Source organism: Malaclemys terrapin, chromosome 9, assembly GCF_027887155.1.
Source record: "Malaclemys terrapin pileata isolate rMalTer1 chromosome 9, rMalTer1.hap1, whole genome shotgun sequence".
Taxonomy (NCBI): Eukaryota; Metazoa; Chordata; order Testudines; family Emydidae; genus Malaclemys; species Malaclemys terrapin.
Window position 1 is genome coordinate 88,629,691 of NC_071513.1, and position 19,520 is coordinate 88,649,210.

A 19,520-nucleotide genomic window follows, 5' to 3' on the forward strand; every position below is an offset into this window, starting at 1 on the left:
GGGGCGTGGCCCCCAGAGGGGCGGGGCAGGCGTGAGAGTATGCAGGCGTCGGCGGGCGCCACAGAAACAATTCCTGAGGCGGTCCCTGTACTAGCCGCAGCTCCAGTCTAGCGGAGCCGGGGCGGGGGGCGTCCGCATCTGCTGCAGGAGCGCTCCAAGGGAGGTAAGCGCCGTCAGGTACTTCGCGGTGCGGGCAGCCCGGGTGCGCGTGGGGGGCTCCCCGCCCTATGGAATTATTGGGGAGCTGCCCCCCGTGGTGAATGCATGTTAGAGGTTTGCATGCCAATTGACTTCGCATTCCTTGTTTGGGATCTGTTCGAAAGTCTCCCTCTGACTATTGCTGAACATATATATATGGCAATGTGTGTGAGTCGTCTAAACCCAGCTCACTTGTCAGTTATTGAGCAACCTCTCTCAGTTTCGCACAGCGTGCAGACCAAGGAAATAAATTCCTGAATCTGGATGTGGGTGTAACCTAGTCCAGTGGTATGTTTGTCCCCAGCCCACCCCTTTACATGGTGGGTTTTTATTAAAATCTTCTATTTTATTAAAATGTTGTTTCTCTTCATGCCCCAATGGTTGTTTTGACAGCAGCTATTTCCACATCCGTTATAGATTTGTAAATCTGAGTCCTGGCTTTTGTTGTACTTGCCTTACGACTTTGTCAGTGGCTTACTGTAAACTGGGACCCAACATCTGGTGTTTGTTGATGCAATTCAGAGTGCGTTAGCTTTGCTGTAGAAAATAATATTGAGAACTCTGAAGATTTAAGAAGTTCTTAAAACTGAAAAATAATTCAAAAAACATAATTAGAAGTCTTTCAGTTTCAAGTCACTTCAGAATGAGTGTAGAAGTAGTGTATTTAAAACGGGTGGCTATTTTAGAGCATGTGTGTGTATATATCTGTGTAGCTGTATGTGTATATATTGTGTATATATATCTGTCTCTGTGTGTGTGTGTGTATATTCGTAAGTGTCCCCTATTTGGAGAAAAACTTAAATATAAAGTGCCTTTCTCTTTACAACATAAGATTTTTGCATTGTGTGGCTCACTAAACCATGCAATACACCATATCTGAAATCTCCCTTTTGCAAAGTCTCACGCACATCTTGACAGCTCAGTAAAATGAATAGCAACCTCTCGCAGTGTACATTTACCAGTCTACTAATACAATAATTATCCAAGGTTTTAAAAATGATGCAAAAACTAAGTTATATTCTAACCCTTTTATTATGAATAAAAATGAGGATACTATAATAATAATGATGTAAAGCACTTTGAGATCTTTAAATGAACAGTTCTGTAAAGCTCATAATAATATCACTGTTTTAAGTCCATCCATTTCCCTGTTTAAACAATGGTAACATGTTAGTTGCTAAGAGCAACTGTTACAGGAAAGCTTTAGAACTTTAAATAGCATGTGACAATCAAGAAATAAGTTTTTTAAAAATTGGTTTTAAAAATTTAAGTTCAGGTCTCTTAAATTTGTTAGCTCATGTAAAGAGAGTTTTTAAGAATACTGTATAGCATGATAAAGATGTAAACACTTCATATAACAGGAGGATGTGTAGGAAGAGTGCCAACACCTGAATGAATAGATAAATGATGATTAAACCTATCAACCATTGGTTATAACTTTTGGTAACAAAAAGGGACTGTCTGTGTAAAGCCGTGCATACATTTGAAGCTCCTAGCTTTGCAGTGTGGGAACAGAGATCTCAAATATTTGGGACAGTAACGCAACATGGGAACCATCTGTCACCTGTTAGGTCCTGATAGCTTAATGCATAAAGAAAGCCAGAATGACATCTGAATGTTATGCTCCATTAAAATACCACAATATTCCCCTCATTCTACCTTGGTTTGTATTATTTTTAATCTGTCTTTGTGGAATCCATTGAATACCAGCTAATGCACATCCCTCACTATTGGTGGGGTAGATTTAGAATATGTGTAGCATACAAAAATATTAATATCATTAATAGCTTTTAACTTTGTTTGGCATCCCAAAGACTTTTGTTTTAATAATTGTAGGACTTATTTCTGTAAGTCCTATGGAAAATGAAATTACTGGTTGGGAAAGGTTTTTTTGTGCTTTGAGAAGTCCATAAAACAAATCAAGAGGTGAGTGGGGGTCTGAGATAGACAGACACTCTCTTGTGCATACATGCATGAGAAAATTAAACTAAGTATATGTTTTTTAAATGAAGCTGTGTAGTAATGCACACTTTTGTTTAAAAAATTCATAGAACAGAATATTCTGTTAAATATCTGGTTCTCTTCCCTCAGATTATTTAACCACAGATTTGACTTTCCAAGACGAGAATCTATAGTCAAAGATGAATACATTTTCCATTCTCTTATCCCTTCCTGGTTTTTCAAAACTGCTGTCTGTTGTGGTTTTGTAGAGGGGGAGAGGGAGTTTGGGGCTTTTTAAAAGCAACTGTAGATGATTGCCTTGTTATAAAGCAAGTCTTATGATATCTTTAGGCCACTTTTTAATATAGGTCAGCAGTTCTCAAACTGTGGGTCAGGACAGTTTTAATTGGGTCACCAGGGCTGGCTTAGACTTGCCTGGGGCCAATGCCAAAGCCCGACCCCCGCCATCCAGGGCCAAAGCCAAAGAGCTTCAGCCCTGGGCAGCAGAGCTCAGGTTACAGGCCCCCTGCCTGTGGCTGAAGCCCTTGGGCTTCGGCTTTAGCCCCCTGCCTGGAACAATGGGAAAAGCCTCCCTACCCACGGTGGTGGGGTTCAGGTGGGCTCAGTCTTTCGTCCCCCTTCCTGTGGTCGGGTAGTACTTTTTGTTGTCAGAAAGGGGTCATGGTGCAATGATGTTTGAGAACCCTTGGTATAGGTCATACATAGTCAGACATGTAACAGCGCGAAGTGGTTTTGCTTAAGGCACAGCTATTTCCACTATGTTCTTTCCAATATGGGGGGGGGGGGGGAATAAAATTATAGATAAATGGTTGAACAAGCTATATTCAGATTGGCATCAAGTGAGTGAGTGGCAGCCATATGATTAAAGCCCTGCAAATATCCACTTTATGTCTGCGGAACATTTTTGCGGATTGTGCATGGATGCAGATCAAAATTTTATATCTAGAGCCCTGCAAATCTGCAGATATCAGTCAGCTTTACATCCATTGATTGTGAATCAGCTGTGGATACGAATTTTGTATCCATTCAGGGTTCTACGTATGATTTCCCTCCCTCCACTTCACCTCGCTCCCTGGGGGAAATATGGAGACCGACAAAATATGGTGTCTTTACCTCACCTTGCGAGTGTAGAAAATATTCCTACCAGCTACCTCTAAAGGTGATTTTAGTTATGATGAAAAGTTTAAAAAGCTCAGTAAACTGCAAGTGAGAGTTCAGCAAGTATCATTAATGTTAAAACAGGTTTTTTTTTTTTTTTTTTTTTTTACTGTTTTAACGACATTGGCTAAAATAAAAATGATGTGAAGAAAATCAGGCTTACAAAACAATCCCAAGAAGCAGTAAAAATACTGCTTTTTAAAAAAATTCCACCAAAAACATATACATGAAGATTTGGGTAAATTCACAAATCTCCATGTAAAATAAGGGTGGTAGGGGTGAGGCGATTACTTAAAAACTGATTCTCCTATCACTCTTAATTAAATCAGAAATATTTCCCTTGAAGTCAGTGGAGGTACACTGACAAAGGAGTGGAAAATAGAGTTATTAATGTTGACAGTATCTTTCTGGTTAATCTAGATATTTAAGATTTGGATATTTAAGATCTTCACTTTATCACTAGTAAGTAGCTAAGTATATCAAGAGCACAGTCTTGGAATGTTTTATGTAAATGGGAGAAGGACGGGAAGCCCCCCCCCCTTTTTTTTTAATATAAACAATGGTTTAATGGATAAGGCATTGAGCTTATGGTATGTTTTGTATCCTACCTTGTACTTTTGAGCTTAATTCTAACCTAATGTTCAAAACCGAGTCTTTGATCATCCAAGGGATATCTTTGAGTGTGCATTATCAATTTAAAGCAAAGATGGATATCCAGGCTTTTTAAATATGTTTATGTGTAAACCATTATCAAAGATGAAATCAGATCAATTTCATCTACATTTTTATCTTGTATTATCCGTAAGGGAAAGGCTTGTTTGTGTAATTGTTGAGCAATAGTAAAGGAGGGAATGTTTTCCTCCCCAATGGGAACAGTGTTTAGAGCAGATGTTTTAGTCATAGAAATTTTGGCTAATTATGTCATGCATTCCCGTTTATATATTCTTATGGCTATGCTAGTTCTGAATTCTAATCTGGGGTGTGTTTCAAAGTTCTTTGCAATTTTTGAGTGTCTCACACACAGGTAGGTAGGTACGTATTATCTACAGTACTATACAGGGCAGGTAAGTGACTTGTCTAAGGTGACACAGAAAATCTGGCAGAGGTAGACCATCCATCCTTAATGTACACCTTATCTCTTGACGTTAAGCCTGTTTCATCCTGTGGTCCATTTTAATATGTGAGTAAATCATTCACTTTCCACATATGGGGAATACCTGGTAACGCACAAGTGATATTCTTCCAGCCCCATTTACTCTCCATAGATCCCATGTCCCTTATTGGTCCAATAACTATAGTCAAAATACTACATAGTGAGAGTATTACTTTCCTGGAGCAACCCCTTAGCTGCAGGAACTCTGACTCTGTCAGCTCTTGCATGAAAGTGGCCATCTAGCACCTCCTTTGAGGTGTTGAGCCTCTTCACTTTCTGTTGGAGACCATCACTCTTCAGGGTTGGGCCCTCTTACTGCATTTCTCAGGTACAACTAAACCTATGGCCACTCATAGCATTGTGCTAGTGATGTTGTTATTGTGAAGGCACTTATTATAAGCCTTTATTTACACGCCCTTAATAGCTTATTGAAAATTACCTAAATGTCTTGTGGTTATTTTTAGCCAAAGCTGAATTTTATTTTGGGGGCTGGAGGTAGCTTGCCAATATTCTATTTAGCCACTTCTGATTGATCCTGGTGTGGAAACTGTTACCCTTAGCTTTTCAAACATTTTGTTCACATGTGACTAAAGTGTCATCTTTTCAAAATTTCGAATTTGCTAGGGAATTACTCCTCACCTGCAAATAAATGTCTCTGGCATATTTGAAAAACTTGCTGTAGAAAAGAGCATTTGATAATCCATGTATTTCATAGGCGTTATACTTTGTTCCATTAACTTTGTAACAGAACACTTATGGGTGAAATTCACTTTGTGCATGACCTTGTACAGTTTCCCCTCAAGGTGCAGAGCTCTGTGCTTAAGTGCTTACCAAAAACAGATGCCTAAATATGGACTTAGACTTTTAGAGCCTAACATTAGGCACCTGTTTTTTAAAATCTTGCCTTAAATATTCACACACCTGTACTGGTATCTGGTACTTTGCATATCCAGATAAACTCAACAGAACTTATTCACTATGAATTATCATATTTTATATGTGTAAATAACATAATTATGTTTATTGTATATTTGGTTGCATATGTATATGATACTATCATCAGTGGTGACTTGCTTTTTAATTTGTCTTTATATGAAAAACAGTAAATGTAAAAAACTTAAATAATAAATTTGTTAGTCTCTAAGGTGCCACAAGTACTCCTGTTCTTCTTTTTGCGGATACAGACTAACACGGCTGCTACTCTGAAACCTGTCATTATATTTGAGAATTCTTGTATTACTTTACATCATGAAAGCAATACTAAACAGCCATCTCATTCCTTGAACACTGCACAGTGCTTCCTATGCACTGAATGAGGGAGGAGTCTTATGGAAAAAAGTAGTATGTGATCATGTAATTAAAGATTATATCATACTGCATGTGCTCAAGAGGACAGAATTAAGGTACCATCACTCACTCACTCATGCCCATCACCCCAATCGGGGTATGGGCTGCCAACCACAGATCTCCAGAGTCCTCTATCCTGGGCCATTTGCTCTAGCTGGTTCCAGGTATAGCCCATTTTTATGCTATCCGCCTGAAGGTTGCGTCGCCAGGTGTTTCTTGGACGGCCTCTTTTCCGCTTGCCTTGGGGATTCCACCACAATGCCTGTCTAGTGATGTTGGTTGGCTGCTTGCGTAGTGTGTGACCATAGGGGAACTTAATTTTGGCACTTCCCAACTCTTGAGTGCTTGACTTTGCGACCTTAACACATTGTTCTTTCAACATAGCTTTTGGTTTGTTTATGTCACTTCCTAGGTATTTAAACAAACAAACAAACAAAACAAATTTATGTTCAACTGTTGTTGCTCCTATAGTAATACCAGCAGTAAAAACTGCAAAGTTCTATGCCTAGTGAAAAGAAAATGACACATACAAAATGGCAGAGAGAACTCAGCAAGTTGCATTAAGGAGTTTATTTAGCTTTTTCTTTACTGTGTGTGTGTGTGTGTGTGTGTGTGTGTGCACGCGCACACATGCACATTACAGTTATCACAGAGAAGGTGTGGAAAGAGTTATGTAGGTTTTGGAATGCAGGTGTCCAAAAAGAAAGCATTAGCCATATACAGCAATGCAAGTAGGTTGAATTACAATACCTGAAGGAAATTTATGTTATGGTTCCTGAGTCAGATAATGGGGTTTTTTTTTGTGGGGGGATGTAGGGGGAGGATATAATATCAGCCATAAATCCAGATAATAATACAGCCCATACAACTTGTACTCCAATGACTTTATTCAGCAGTGCTCTAATCAATAAAGCTACCCTAACTTGCAGTGCTTCAAAAGCAAAAGTGTGATTCTGCCTTTGGTGGATGGGAGTGATAGTCTCTCTCTCTCTCTCACTCACTCACACACTTATATTGTACTCCACATCCTGTCACTCATTTCATCCCAGACAAAATCAAAGCAGAGCCACTTGTGCCAAAAATTGTCTGGTTGAAAAGTGTTGAAAAGTACCCAGTCATGGTACTTGGCAGAGTGGCCATGCCTGTCATCACAGGGCTCTACAATAACTGTATTCTCTGTTTTCAAAACGCTCTTGGAATGATTCTTAATATCTTCACTGTCAGCCTTATGCAAGTATGTATGATGACCACCTTTGTGAAGTAATTAAAATTTCAAGTGTCATGTCACATGTCTATAGATCTTTATTTGATACATTTATATGAATAAATGAAGATAGCTGCAGAATATAGCTATATTAATATAATGAAAACTGAATTTAAGATTTCCATTTTGATGCTGTTGATCTGTATCAATTGTTGCAAGATTGCAAAGCAGTCAGATTCTCTTTCAAAGGGTGGAGGGGGGGGCTTTCTTTTTCTGTTTTGTATCAGTGACTCTTGGGAAGCTAATGCAATAAATACAATAAATATTTTTTTTGTCAAAAGGTTATTGACCTACTAGCACATTTTATAAAAAGCTAGCTTTTTAAAAGAAATATTTTCCATTTTTAAGACAAATTCTCTCCAAAGGAATGGTCTTCTATATTGTTGATTAGAATTCATGCTAGAAGAAAGTTAAACAATATAGCCATATTTTAGTTAGTTAGCATTTTAGAATTTGCATAAACTAAAACTAACTTGGGGGGAGAGAGAAATACAGATCTCTTGTGGTGCTGTACTTTACTCATGCAGTTGTTCATTTTAATGTAATAGTTATGCTAGGCATTCACTGAACAAGAACCTAATACTATAAAGTGCTAAGAATTCCCTGTGAGTTGCTGACATCTCTCAACCCTTCATACTTGATAAAGGCAAAGAGCACTCAGTTCCTTCCAGGAAGATCTTGGCACTTAACCAGACTGGACCTCCAAATACTCTCACAATGCAGTCCCATATGTGAAGTAGGGTTCCTTAGATATAAAAGTGTGAATTCTCCCTTACTGGGTTTAACCTTGACAAGAATGGTTGAGAAAGACTTTAGTTTCCTTAGCCCTTCCACATTATCCCCTTTCCTTCCATGGATTTAATCCATGTACATAACTTTTGTGTCACCATATCTGGCAGAGGAAAAACTTAAACTCCCATTGACTTGCCATTAAAATAGACGTAGAGTTGTTTTGCTTCAGTAACCTTGAGAAAGGGGACTGAATTCTTCATTATGGTGCATTGGCTTGTGCACTAGCACTTCATAACGTAAGAGCAGCCATACTGGGACAGACCAGACGTCCATCTAGCCCAGTATCCTGTCTTCTGACAGGCCAATACCAGGTGCCCCAGAGGGAATGAACAGAGTAGGTAATCAAGTGATCCATTCCTTGTCGCCCATTCCCAGCTTCTGGCCAACAGAGGCTATGAACGCCATTCCTGCCCATCCTGGCTAGTAGCCATTGATGGACCTTCCTCCATGAACTTATCTAGTTCTTTTTTTAACTCTGTTACAGTCTTGGCCTTCACAACATCCTCTGGCAAAGAGTTCCACAAACTGACTCTGCGTTATGTGAAGAAATACTTCCTTTTGTTTGTTTTACACCTGCTGCCTATTAACTTTATTTGGTGACCTCTAGTTCTTGTATTATGAGAAGGAGTAAATAACACTTCCTTATTTACTTTCTCCACACCAGGCATGATTTTATAGACCTCAAACATATCCCCCCTTAGTCGTCTCTTTTCCAAGCTGAAAAGTCCCAGTCTTATTAATCTCTCCTCATACGGAAGCCGTTCCATACCCCTAATCGTTTTTGTTGCCTTTTTCTGAACCTTTTCCAATTCCAATATGTCTTTTTTTGAGATGGGGCGACCACATCTGCACACAATATTCAAGATGTGGGTATACCGTGGATTTATATAGAGGCAATATGATATTTTCTGTCTTATTATCTATCCCTTTCTTAATGATTCCCAACATTCTGTTCGCTTTTTTGACTGCTGCTTCACACTGAATGGATGTTTTCAGAGAACTATCCACAATGACTCCCAAGATCTTTCTTGAGTGGTAACAGCTAATTTAGACCCCCTCATTTTATATGTATAGTTGGGATTATGTTTTCCAATGTGCATTACTTTGCATTTATCAAAATTGAGCTCTAGCTACAATCTGCTTTTAAAGAGCGTATCTTCCTGTAGTTTATTTCCCTTTATTGTATTGTATTCATCAATGCAAGATGACTTAAGCTGCCTTAGCAGTAATTAACTTGCTCCCCACATTTGCCCATGAGGGTAAAATCCTGGCACTTGTACTCATGTGGTGTAGAACCCAGTTCCATAAGTAGTACCATTGGAAGCTAGGAGTGAGGTAATACTCCATGTAAAAAAGGCAGAATTTGGCCCTTCGCCTTTGCACCAGTTCTTTGTTTACTATTTCTTCATTGAACATGGCCTCTTTTAAATCTAGGGGTAATTTAGATGCATTTATCTAAAGATGCCCTGTATTAATTGCTTGCTGTCTCACAATTACCAAAGGTGTCTGCACATCTGCCACATTTCTCAACACAACAGCAAAAATTGCGTCTTCCAACAACATCCGTTTCCATGTCTGAAGATTTTATGGTGATGCTTCCTACCACAGTTTATCCAGTGAGGACTTTGGTCATATTTTTATATATCTAACTAAACTTACATATTTTTAATTGGCTCAATAAATCTATTCTTCTAGAGTGCTTTTTCCCCCTCTGTCCACATTAAAGCTGTTATTGGAGCATTTAATTGTTGTGTACTTCACATAGCAATTTAAGATCACTGATGCAGTTCATATTTTTTCTTTTCCTCAGACATATTCAGTCTTCCAGATAAAAGCACTCTCTCCAATTCCCTCTACTATTTATAAATATTAATCAATCAAAACCCAAGGCAGGCTGATCAACTTACTATAATAGCAGATCTTCAGCATGAGATCACATTGTTCTAAATGAAAGATTCATAGTAGTGTACCAAAATGATCAGCTATATATAAAACCAAGATATTCTTTGCTGTCCGCTGAGAAGTCCTGTGATAGATGATATAGAAAAATCCTTTTACTGTACATATGCTAGTTTATTGTCTTCTTACCTTTTGAATGAATCAGAAAGTAAGAGAGGGGAAAACATCAAAGTTTGCCAAGTGGACAAGGAGAAAAAATCAATGGGAGTAAGAGGCTACTAAGGAGATCTTAAAAACAATAAACAGAAATACAGTAAAGGGAAATAAACTACAGGGAGATATGCTTTTTAAAAGCAGATTGTAGCTAGAGCTGGATGAAATTTTGTACACAAAACTTTCTCTTTTTGCCCAAAATAAAAGGAGATTTGGGTTGACCGAAATATTTTGCAAATTCATGTTGAACTCAACAAATCGTTTTTGAAACAAACGTTTTGACTTTTTTTTTAAAAAAAGTCAAAACAAAGCATTTAACTGTTGTGATTCAAAATGTCTGTTTCAAAATTTTACCTTTTTTATATAAATGTACAAAAATAAAAGGTTAATAAGGTTCAGAACTAATCATTTCATTTTAGGTTGAATGAAACATTTTTGTTTGACCCGAAGTGATTTTTTTTTTTTTTTTGGTTAGCTTGTCTTGGCTGCCTGCCCCCAAGACCCACCCCCCCACCCACCTCAAAAAACAAAAAACAATCAGCTGTTCACACAGTTCTAATTGTGTAACTAGCTTATACTGGCTTTCAAAGCCATGAATAGTGTAATAGTTCCTAACAGAAAACATTGTTAACACAGTTAAGGTTGCCTGGTGGTGTCTTGTGCCTTTCCAGATAGTGAGTTCAGTGAAACTCGAACTTCAGAAAACAAGGAAATTCAGAGTCAAAGTACATACTAATGCAATCTTAACTCTTCCCTTCTGGAGCTGGCAATAACCAATGGTAATTATCTTCATGCACTTCAGCTATGTTAGGTGTAGCCAGGGCCGGCTCCAGGGTTTTGACCGCCCCAAGCAGCCAAACAAAAAAAGCCGCGATCTGCGGCGGCAATTTGGCGGGAGGTCCTTCACTCCGAGCAGGAGTGAGGGTCTGTCCGCCGAATTGTCGCCGAACAGCTGGACGTGCCGCCCCTCTCCAAAGTGGCCGCCCCAAGCACCTGCTTGGTAAGCTGGTGCCTAGAGCCGGACCTGGGTGTAGCTGTACTGTATGGTGCAGAGATCAGTTGGAGCTACTTGGCAGAGTTGAGATTGTGATATCACGTCTAGGGTCCTTGGAGAAGGAGGGCTTGTGCTCCATGGAGATGTCAGATCAAACGAAAGAGATGCGGGGATCCAGTATCCAATAATGTGACATGGGGAGGGGGGAGTCTTTTTGGCATGGGGATTGGAGGAGTGAGATGGGATATGAGAGTGGTCTTTGGCTTTAGTGATGAGTACGTGAAAGTCTAGTGTGTTAGATGGAATCCTGTGGCAAAGAGGTTGTGACCGGGGTAAAAGAATTGTAAAACATATCAGATGTAGTGTTTTGGGTTTTTTTCTCCCCCCTCGTGAAGGAGGCTGAGGTTTAAATGTAGAACATGTGCAGATAGCTCCTGTTCAGTACAGTACAACTCACCTAAATACAAGTTCTGCCTTAGCAAAGAGAAGGTATTAGAACCTGCGCTACTGTAGGTTTGCCAGGCATCCAGTTTTTGACCAGAATGCCTGGTCGAAAAGGGGCCCCTGATGGCTCCAGTCAGCACAACACAGCTGACCGAACCGTTAAAAGTCCAGTCGGCCCCAGCGGCCGGGTCAGCGCGGTTCCCAGAAGCGGCTGCCACGTCCCTCCAGCTCCTCGGCACAAGGGTGGGCAGGAGGGCTCCATGCGCTGCCCCTGTCCGAGGCACACTTGCCGCCCCAAGTGCCAACTTCAGAGCTCCCGTAGCTGGGAACCGTGGCCAATGGGAGCTGAGGGGGTAGAACCTGTGTATGGGGGCAGCGTGCAGAGCCCCCAGGCTGCCCCTCTGCCTAGGAGTCAGAGGGACATGCCAGCCACTTCCAGGAGCTGCCTGAGGTAAGCGCTGCCTGGCGTCCATGCCCCAGACCCGTGCCCCCTCCTGGAGTCCACACCCTCTCCCGCATCCCGAATCCTTCAGCCCCAAGCCTGGAGCATCCTCCTGCACCCTGAACCCCTAATTTCTGGCCCCAAGCCCAGAGCCCCTCCCGAACCCCAGCCTGGAGCCTCCTCCCACACTCTGAACCCCTCATCCCCAGCTCCACCTCAGAGCCCACACCCCCCAGCCGGAGCCCTCACCCCCCTGCACCTCAACCCCCTACCCCAGTCCAGAGCCCCCTCCTGCACCCTGAACCCCACCCCGGAGCCCAATAAAATCTTGGTGCTGTTGACTTCAGTAGCACAAAATCTACTGCGTTCAATGCGGCCAGGATTTCACCCAGTCATTGGAACTCTGTCACTGACCTGAATATAGAATTTAAGGCTCCAAAAATCATGGAAGCACTCCTCAGAGAAAGGTAATGAGTGAGGCGCAGCAGGTCTCAGTGCTGTAATGTGAAAATTAATAAGAAAATTAATTGAACTGTAGCTGATACCGTATTCAAGAAAACAAAGGCAGCAGGAGACTTTGGGGGTAGTTATGAATATAATAACTTCAAAAGGGGGTGAGGGCCCAAAAAGTGGCCTCAGTGTTTGGTACTTATGTGTGGCAGGGGGAAAGCAAGCAAGCAACTAGGCATCTTGGTTTCCTGGATCATTTCAGGCTGCAGGATTGCATCCTAGGAGCACAAGGAAGAATAGTCTAGAGGCTAGGGCCCTGAACTGGGACCCAGAAGACTTGAGTTCAGTTCCTAGCTTAGCTACACACTTTCTTTGTGACCGTGGGAAAGTCATGTAATCTACTCTGTGCTTGAGTTTCCCCACCTATAAAATGAGGGGAATACTTACCTACCTCATAAGGGTGTTGTGAGGATAAAACTCATAAATCATACTCCTCAAATGTGGTGACTTTTTTTTTTTTTTTTCACTCCCCTGGAGCAGAGTAATATGATTCCCAGTGGGAGTCTACTAGAAACACTATTCATATTAGGTTCTCTCATAAACTGTAATAAACTAGTTTTTCTTACCACCATTTTTAAACAAATGTTTCATAAAACTTCTAGGAACTTTGAGTGCAATGGCTTGAAATAACATTTTTATACCCGAAATGAAGTAGCTATTACTGAACAGCCTAGATTTGTGTCAGTACAAACACTTTCCACAGTTCTGATCAAAATGATACACAAAGTAAATATCTTTTCAGGACACCTGTAAACGTAGCAGGGAATGGAGATGCTTATAGGAGAACATCAGAACTCCAGAAGGAAACTTCTTTTTATTTGTATTTAGAAAATAAGCACAAGAGACTGAAATGTTGGTTGTTTCGCTCATACAGAAATTCATGGTGTTGAGTGGAATTGAAATAAGTCTATGCAAATTAGCTTGATGTGCTCTGGAAGCAAGAAATTGTTCCATCATTTAAGTTTTTTGTGAAGTTATAGAAACAACATAAGACAGGCATGCTCACATGAAATTTAAATCAGTTTTTCATGCTTGAGTAGAGTAGGTGTGATGAAGTGGGTTTTAGCCCATGAAAGCTTATGCCCAAATAAATGTGTTAGTCTCTAAGGTGCCGCAAGTACTCCTCATTGTTTTTGCTGATACAGATTAACACGGCTACCACTCTGAAACCTGCCAACAAAATGTATATTTCTAAAACAGCAATTTAGGACTGTTTTAGGGAGATAACTTGAGGCAATGTGCTCTTGTTGTAAAAGGCTGTTTCACTTATGTGGGATTATGGAGACCAATGAGGACTTTTTACTCTTAAATTGCTATCAATTCTATTTTTTTAAATTTGTCCAGGTTGAAACACTTTTTATTATTGAAGTTTGACTGTCTCTGAGCTTGCACAAAGCATAATTAATTAAGACCTGTTGCACTTTTCCCCTCTAGAGTCAAAGTATAATGTTCAGCTGGCTGGCGTGTATGAATAATCCATCACTATGAATCATTAACTTACAAGACCAGCACAGTAATTGATGTCTTCTTGCAAGCTATGAAAATGTTCAGGGAAATCATTTATTTCTCTTGCTAGTGCATTTTATAATTCATTTATTTATTTTAGAATGCTTTATGCATTGGGTAGCATTGGGCTGTAACCTGTGAACCAGATTTGCTTGAGGTTAAACACCTGAAAGGGAGAAATTTTATTTAAGTAAACTTCTCCTGACTCTTCCTTTTGAATAAAAGAAATAGGTGTTGGAGGGAATAAATACATATCATTCTCTGATACTATGTATTTCAAGTTAATTTAAGCTCTTCCTCTTTTGGTACATCTAATGGAGGATGATGCACTTTGTTAGCTTTGGTTAGAAATAAAATTAGCAATCATGAATAAGTTTATTAAAAGGCAAAGGTTAATTTGCATATGATTAATATTAAATATTGTATTTGGAAAACGGATAGCATTAACATAGTACGGTAATAAGCAGTGATATGATCAGTCAGGTACAAAACACTAATACTCACTGTGTAAAAATTAATTTGATACGGTATTTAGCCTTTTTTATGTTTTGTTCTAATATAGTAAGTGATTACTTAATGATGTAGCCTAAGCATTTTTGAGAATCTGCTGAACTTGCATATCAGACAGTTATATTTTTCTGAAAGGCATAAACTGTGAGGCAGTATAGTTTACCACATAACATTTGAAAGGGCTTCATAAATCAGGTTATAATCTCCATGGTAGTTATGGCTACCTCACCTGGCTGGAAAAATGACACTTAGTAACATTGGTCTCTTTGTGAAGGATTTTCACCATTGTCAATGGGTTTTAAACTACTAGGGTCTACTTAGTCTGCAGCCATTCCACCATGGGTTGTTACCTCCTCAGCTGTCCTAAAATAAGCAAAGTAAGACTGGGTTAATATTTGGATGGGAGCTCTCAACACAACCCTCAGGGAATTAATGGTGGGAGTCTTGCCTCTGAATTGGTACTGAATCAGTATCCCAGAATAAAGGCACAATGCTGCTTTTGTGGCGTGGTGGCAGTGTTCTTTATTTTGGTTGAACTGTAAACCCTAACTGTTTGTTGTCATTAAAGACCCCATGGTACTCAAGTAGATGTGGGGTTATTTTAATCCCCATGTCTTGGATGTTATGCTCTGTCAGTATTTACTCCTATATCTAAATTTACCCTTCATTTTCAAGTGGAGAAGTTATTCATTTAAAAAAAAAAAAAACCTTGTGTAGTGTGGTGGTGTAGAATGGAAGATCACGAATGGATTGTAGTTTCCTCAGGAAGTCAGTGGTCTCTTGAAGATAGTTGGGAGTACTGGTAGCATAGGGCCTGAGGAGAGAGTCCACATACCATACAATCCTGCTGTCAGGGTGCCAATCCCTGAGATGATGGGGCATCCAGGATTCTTAGGTTTATGGATCTTGGGTAGCACACAGAATACCCCTGGTCGGGGCTCTAGGGATGTGTTCCTGTGCTTCTTCACTCTATGCATCTGAAGAAGTGAGGTTTTTACTCACGAAAGCTTATGCCCAAATAAATCTGTTAGTCTTTAAGGTGCCACCAGACTCCTTGTTGTTTTTGTGCTTCTTCAGGGAGTTTCTTGAGCAGATGGTGCAGTTTCTTTTGGTACCCCTCAGTGGGATCAGAGGTCTGTAGAATGTGGTGTCAGAGAGTTAGTTGCCTAGCAGCCTCTCGTTCATACTCCGACCTATTCATGATGACTACAGCACCTCCTTTGTCAGCCTTTTTGATTATAATGTCAGAGTTGTTTCTGAGGTTGTGGATGGCGTTGTGTTCTGCTCGGCTGAAATGATGCTGCTTTTCCACAATTTCAGCCTGTGCACATTGGCAGAAGCACTCTATATAGAAGTCCAGTCTGTTGTTTCAACTGTCAGGAGAAGTCCATGCAGAATCCTTCTTGTAGCATTGGTAGGAGGGTTTCTGTGGGTTAGTGTGCTGTTCAGTGGCGTGGACTGTCCGTGTAAAAGGGATAGCTAAAGTGGCCAGGCTTCAGATGATCTACTTTGATATAGGTAATATTCCTGTACTGTATTCTGGAAGGCATCATTTGGGGGCACAAATCTTGTATTAACTAAATCTCTCTTTCCTGTTATCTTTTGTCATACTTTTTCTCTCTTGACAATTTACCAATAAAATCTATTATTTGAGACTACTACAATTGGATGTGGGATATTAAGTGGAGGGAATTGCTGATGAGCACCCCAGAGGGAAACTGAGTTTAGAGATTAACAGAGGGAGGGAGTAACGAATGGTTTAAGCATGGAGTCATGGGCAAAGTGAGTTGCAATCCCCCTCCCCATAGTGTTCAGTGAATGGCAATGATGAGGGACATTGTCGATACAGGGAGAGACAAATAACCCACGGTGCACAAGGTGTGGTTACATTCTAGCATTTGTAATGTCATGGGCTAATTTGTTGTGGAAAAAGGTCAGATTTTTAGTTTCTTTCAAATAGATACAAGGGAAACATCTGCTGCGTAAGTGCAGAATAAAGATTGTCTAACACCAACAAATTAAAAAAAGTACTTAGTATTAGAAGAATGTGAGTTTAGAGATCCGCTGTGACCCTTCATGCATGTAATTGCAGCTGTGATAAAAAGTGAGTTTTCAAGCCTCATTGTATTAGTAATTCCTCTTTTTTTTTTTTTTTTTTTTTTTTTTTAATCCTTTTTTCTCTATAGTCATTGCAGTGTCACTCCTGATACATAGAAATCTTTCCTGAAATTCAGCTGATTACTGGAAAAAGACCACCTCAGGTTGCTGCAGCATAAGTTTAATCTTGCCTAGTCTAGCAAAAGAATGAAATATATTAATGGTTGCTATAACAGTAGTAGTATTTGTTTTTGTTAGCTCGTATAAGCATGTCTGGGGCCATGTAAAATAAATTACGTCACTCAAAGTACAACTGCATATGATATTAACCAAGCAGTGCCTGCATTTTTATCCCCATTACCTGTATGGATATGTCCTTTCTAGGAAGCCCTCAATAACATATATTCCACTTGAGGCTTGGATCTTGTATCTAATCAACTAATTTATTACCATATTAAACAAAAATGGAAGTGAAACATCAAATGTTTGGTGGCATGTAACTGTGTACTTAAACAGGACTGGACACTTGCAAGTCAGATCAGCATTTAACCCTTTTCCTTAGGGCTCCTGTAAGTTAAGTTGGCTCGTAATGACCCGCTCTGTGTCTCTGTGCTGGCACAAAATAGCTGGAGCACACTGCACTCTGGCTACTCTCTCTCCCAATGAGCCCTGTATGCTAGGGGCTGTGAGGATAGGGCTGAGCAAATAATGGAATTATTTGGTTTGAAGGACTGAACTGAAAAAGCCAAAAAATACCTGGTTTGATTAGAAGACATCTTTTTCTTTTCTGAAGTTTTCATCCAAACAACCTCTCTCCCCAAAAAAGTTCCTTTTTGAGAAGTAAATTAATAATATTTTTCTTTAAACAAGGCCACAATTACACAACTCCATGGACGTAAACTGGGTTCAATTTCTGCCCATCAGGAAAGCTTGTAGCCAAAATTGTAAAAATTATGCAGTGCACAGAATCTCTTTAATGAGATGATTTGGTTATTTGCTATAAATTATTGTAACATTCAGATTTTAAAAGAACCGTGGATGCCCTTTTTAACAAAACATTTTAACTAGTGTCTGTTTAAACAACAAACGTGGGTCCAAAATCTAACCTCCTGTTCTATATCCATCCAGTCACAAATGAGATTGCATGGCAGTAAGTGAGGGTGGAAATTGGCTCATTGTGAGAACTATTCTAGCAGTTACAAGTTGTCAGATCTGACCCAGTACAGACTTCTTTGTTTTAATTGTGCTAGTTGTCCCACATAAATAAAATGTGGTGGGAAATTTCACTTAGAGAATAGAGAGAACTCCTGGAACAGCAGCAATTATGCTTAGCCTTTTATCAGGGAGATTTGAATAGAGATGTATGTCAAAGCCAAGGCCACCCTCCCAGTGCACAGCTTGGGTACCGGACTCTGCACTAGACTGCTGACTCCACTGTGGAGCCACGTGGGAGGAATCTGCCCCAGCAGCGCTCCCAAGTCAGGGTAAACAAACCCTTCAGAACAAAGACAGAATTGTTACCATAATATGGGATTATAATTATTAAATTCTATGGAGTGTTTTCTCCCTAAGGGCTTCAATGGAAACAGGATCAGGCCCCTCATAGCTATTTGGAGACCTAGGTCAGATGAGTAAGTCCACAGCCAGGAAGTGCGAAATGGGAGGGAAAAATTAACTGAAAAATTTCAAACTTAAAGAGGGAAAAAAAGTATTACTTTGGGTACTGGATGAAAATCTGTGTCTGAAACAATTTGCCTATTCCTGTGAAGCCCTATTTGAGTCAAAGACTTAGAACCAAATTCTGATTGCATTTATACCAGTATAACTCCACTGAAGTCAATGGAGTTATTCTTGGTTTAAGCTGGTGTAACTCAGACCAGAATCAGACCTTTAAATTCCACAAAACTAAAATAAGAAATCAGTAGATTCTGTTTATTTAAGAATGGCATCAAAGAGAGCATTAGCATTAAAAGGAATGTCACACAATGTGTGAGGAATGCCAATTTATTATTACAAAGTATTTGTTATAGAATAACTAGCAGACCTTGCTTCTCCAACGTTTTTCAGCTTTATAGGCAATTACTGTATACAAGATGAAAGACTGCAGCAGCCGCAGCCATTGGTGAGTTCCCAGACAGACTGCAATTATCCTTGGAAATGATTCCATGAATCAACAAATAGTCAAGATAGCCACAATGCTGACAGCCGACCAACAGACGTGTTTTAAAAATGGGACTACAAGGCACATCAGTAGGCCAACAAAGCTTCCGAAGGGACCAAGCTAGGCCTGGCAGCTTCTGTACTGGCAGATGTTGTGAAGCCAGACAGCTATGGGACTTGTACTGGCAGAATGCTGAATCTATCACCATCCGGTTAATAGAGCTGTACTGGCAATGGTTCTGAACCTGGCCAAGAGCTACAAATGACTGCTACCAAAGCCTGCTGAAAGAGCTGTTTTGGCAGAGATGCTAAGCCCAACCAACTGACCAGCAGAGCTGCAATGGCTGCAAGTTTGAAACAAGCTTTCCCATAAAACTGGACTTGTGCAAAAACTTCCAAAAACCATCTAACAGAAAAATGGAAGGAAAAAAGTAACTGATAGATACTTATTTCTAAAAGGAGATCGCAGAAAAGGGAGAGAGTCATTCAGTCTGTGTAGGTATATTCATTACAAATCTGAACTGTATGGAGATAAAAGAACTATCATGAGCAATTAACCAAATTTCTCAAGCATTTCTCTCTCTCCGATGGGATATCCCATTGTAACATCTGTTTGACATAAAATAAGTTAATGAAGCGGTCCTTCTTAGGACTGCTGAACAACAGACTTGATGTGAAACATGTAGCAAGGCTGAAGTGTCATACACTGTAACTTCATATAGTGAAAGAGTCCAAAGACGACAAAAAAATTTAAGACTTTGTACCATTTTTGAGGCAGAGGATGTTGATTACTCAACATTGACATAACTGAAATTAAATAGTAAGAAATCAGAAAATATCACGTACAGAAGAAGAGTCCTTTGTCCCCAAA

At 39.9% G+C, this 19,520-nt stretch overlaps 1 protein-coding gene across 1 annotated transcript in view; it reads left to right on the plus strand.

Moving 5' to 3' along the window:
- The first annotated feature begins 54 nt into the window (after window positions 1–54).
- The window catches only part of SERPINI1 (serpin family I member 1), a 69,381-nt gene continuing 49,915 nt past the window's right edge, over window positions 55–19,520 (plus strand). The window contains exon 1 of the mRNA XM_054038966.1: window positions 55–163. The gene's annotated coding sequence lies outside the window, so the exon portion shown is untranslated. The remainder of the gene's footprint in view (window positions 164–19,520) is intronic.